The sequence below is a fragment of the Gossypium hirsutum genome, chromosome D01 (genome assembly GCF_007990345.1).
Source record: "Gossypium hirsutum isolate 1008001.06 chromosome D01, Gossypium_hirsutum_v2.1, whole genome shotgun sequence".
Lineage (NCBI taxonomy): Eukaryota > Viridiplantae > Streptophyta > Magnoliopsida > Malvales > Malvaceae > Gossypium > Gossypium hirsutum.
The window spans coordinates 20,727,505-20,731,495 of NC_053437.1; the positions used below are offsets into that span (position 1 = coordinate 20,727,505).

A 3,991-nucleotide genomic window follows, 5' to 3' on the forward strand; every position below is an offset into this window, starting at 1 on the left:
CATTTAAACCATTAGTAGTAATGTTATTAAGTATAGAACACATAGAAGATACCTAGGTTGCTTCATGTACTCCTACCAATTTTCTTCTCGTGGCTGCTCGATTAGCCGACCACTAATAATCGTTGCTAGAAATCCTTTCAAGAATTTCATAAACTTCAATGTATGATTTAGAAAGAAGGGTTTCATTTGTTGAAACATCCATCATCATTCTAGTATGAGCATTAAAACCAATATAAAAAGTCTTCATTTGAACGCAATAAGGAATTTCATGATGAAAGCACTTTCGTAATAACTCCTTAAATTGCTCACATGCCTCATGTAAATATTCTGCATCAAATTGTTGAATGAAATGAGTTCATTGCGGAGCTTGGAATTCAGAAAGGGAGGAAAGTATTTCATTAAGAAATGTTCAGCCAACTCTTGCCATGTAGTTATGGAACCAGACGGTAGGGTGTTCAACCACACTCGTGCTCTATCTCTTAAGGAGAATGGAAATGATTTCAATCTCAAGGTGTCCCTGGTCAGCCTAGCTAGTTTAAATGAGTCGTTCACTTTCATGAAGAGTCAAAGATGTAGATGCGAATCCTCAGTAGCCATCCTGTTAAATTAGCCCACTGTTTGAAGCATTTTGAACATTATGGGCTTTAGTTCGAATTGTAGAGCCTTGATTTCAGGTTTCACAATACCCATATTGAGTTCAGTGAAGATAGGAAAACATTATTGAATGGCACAGTTTCTATCATTGGCAGCAATGATCGAATTGTGAACATTATAAGCAAATGTCCTCTTGGAACATGTTGAAGAGAATCATTATCACCTGAAAAATAAAAAAATATTAAAGTAAAAACAAAATAAAATTGAACTAAATTGAAAGATAATAAATTTCACAAATAATTGACTAAAATAACAATCCCCAATAACGATGCTAAAAACATGTCTCGAAAATATTCGATTGATGTGCAAATATACACAATTGCTGACAAGTAATAAAGTAGTAAGTAAGAGTTATCGTCTCTAGAGAGATTGTTTATGTGAATCAATAATTGCAAAATTAATACTTAGCAAATTGGTTAGTGATGAAAAAAATTAAAGTGTGATGGATTTCTAATTATACTAAAACTAACCTAAGTATGCTTAAATATCAAAATAAACACAAAAGAAATAAGTATACAAGTTTTAAGAGTAATCACAATAACTTGCATGTGTTAGAATAATTTTCCTTCCTAACTTAGAATTATTTAAACAATGTTAAAAGATGTTACGAAAATTCTGTGACAACTCGACTTTTTATTAACCCTGATTTTATGAGTGTTCGACTTCTTTCGAAAACCTAAGCTTAACCTTTTAGTCTCCTTGCATATTTCTATACAAGTCCGACTTCAAGATTACCTTTCCAACCATCGTCTAAGAAATCACACTTATTAAATTATTAAGTTTTTCTAGCATATGTCTATGTTCAAGCAACTTAGTATTTTAATAAGCAGAAATCAGATTATGTGAGGTAACAATAATATGTTTATACCGAAATAGTTTAATCACATTAATCCTAGAGTTATGTAAGGTAATAAAGTTCTTTCGATATTATTACAAATTTGACCTAATTTCATCATAAAAAGATCAAACATGCATCATTCAGATATTGTGTCCATTAATTACAATCTAGTTCTGCTTTAATAACTAATTCAATTGCATCTCTATATTTATAATGCATGAGTAACATGTTCTTGATTTTATCTGAGTGAATAAACAGATCAAATGCACTGAACATATTTAACAAAATTAAATAATCTAAGCTACGGAATTTAAATTATTCTAACACCAACAAAATTCAAGCAATCATGATTATGTTAAAAGTAGAAAACTGAGTTGCAATCATGTTTCTTGAATTGAACAAAAAAAAAGATTGAAGGGTAAAAGAAATGCTAAATCGTTTCTGGTGGTTCTATGAGACACAACTAACTTTTATCCTCCTTCATTCTTCTTTTCTTGCCATGACTACCAAGATTAATAGCTTTTAATATGGCCAAATGTGGCTGCTCTCAAAGCTTTGCAAACACTCTTTTAAGAATGTAAAAAAATTAAAAGAAGATATAGTGAGTGAAGGATGGATAACAAATGTCTTTCTATTTATACTAGTGAGAAGCCCATTGAATTTTATATTTTTAGCATGCTAATCCCTTTTTTTCACTCATGCATGGTCGGCCCCTTGTGTTAAGGAAGGAAGGTGGATAACTTTGTTAAATTCAGCTAGCTCATGGTCACATGATAAAGTTGTTGTGGATATTTGTGATCTTTTATCAAGTCTTTGGTGCGTAAATTCATTATTTTTATGGACGGTTAAGCTTCTCGTAGCCAAATTGGCCTCTTTCCTCCCTTAGTGGACGATTTGGGCTTTAAATTTGTCGATAGACTTGTCCACTTCAATAATCCAATTACGAGCTGGGTCAAAATTAATTTAAAGTCGAACAGATGAATTTAGGACGCCCAATGTGTAACACCCTATACCCGACCCGATTTTCTGGACCTAGGTATAGGATGTGAAATTACAAAAATACTTAGCAAAATTTTTCAATGGAGAACACCATTATAAAAATACTTCTTATTTATTTTTTCTCTCTAAGTCAAAAGATTTTAAAAAAGGCATTTACTAAATACAACAGATTCTCAAAAGTAGTTCACTAAATTACAACTTAGAACTTTGTTAAAAATTCACTTAATCATGGCATAGAGTATTGTACACCTTATATCCAAAAATGTCCCTCTGAATGCATAATATCGCTCTTTGAACCTCCACCTTAGTGCATTGCTTCAATTCCAAGATCATGCATAACAAATAGACACCTGTAATTTCAATGGAATTTAATGAGTCTCAACCAATATTCCCTTTAAATGATGATGTTGAATTCCTCGACTCACGGATTTTGGGCTCTTTTCAGACCTTAGCGGATACTTTTCTAATTCCTAGCAGATAGTTATACATCAATCTCTACACTTAATAACTTTATACACATTCCGCCCTATGAGCGGATCACAAGTTTTACACCTTAATGTGGATCCCATTTCACAGTCCCTTTTGAAGACATAATTTGGATGCATTCCTTGGAAAGATATACATGCAGGTACTTCTCTTGGCGGATTCTTATACTGGCTCTAGCGGCTGACTGAATTCCAGTCAAATCGAACTGTTAAATTGATTCCAACAATAAACTTATTTCAATGAATACAATGTTTTAGATCATCCAATAGAATCACAGATGACTTCGATACATAATGTGAGGAATCTAATGTTTGACGGGCACTTACACCACCTAAAATTACGGATATGCCAAGTTCTTTGTCCTGGCAAGTTGTTTTGGCAGGATCATCTGTCAGATATACTGTCAAGAACTCTTTCAAAAAATGTCGCAAGGACATACCCAGAATTTTCCACAAATGTGGGCTAACATCTTGCACTTAGGCATTACAAAATTCATCATAAAGACTTTCTAGATAGCTCGCCACAAGGGCTTCCTAGATAACTTCACCATTAAGGCTTTCCAAATAAAATGCCACATAGGCTCTTTTAGATAATTTTTCCTAAAGACTTTACAGATAATTTGCCACAAAAGCCTTACAGATAACTCACCACAAAGGCTAGGTTTGGTTTACCACCAACGCACCACATAAAACTATCATGTTTGGTTATACGAATTTGCCTAAACTCAACGTCGCCTAAGGTTTTCCCACCATTGACCTAAGACACGCAAGAACCCTAGAAGTCAAAAGTGGCTCATCCACAATTTCCAAAATGTGTCATGGCCATGGTCTTTCCATATATCTACCATACTGGCATTTTCTATTGTTTACTATCTCGACAGACAACAGTCTCGCCATATTAGCCTTCGTGTTTACTGTCTCAATAGACGTTATCAAAACACCATTACGGGGTCCATTATCATCTCGCATATTTTCCAAACACTTCATTGGAACCCCTTCGTCACTAATCAAAATT

General features: G+C 33.6%; 1 non-coding gene across 1 annotated transcript; it reads left to right on the forward strand.

The window, feature by feature from the left end:
* Positions 1–263: 263 nt before the first annotated feature.
* LOC121214329 (small nucleolar RNA R71) lies at positions 264–369 on the forward strand. The gene has a single exon (XR_005909912.1). It is a non-coding gene; the product is annotated as a small nucleolar RNA R71 (small nucleolar RNA).
* Positions 370–3,991: the final 3,622 nt, after the last annotated feature.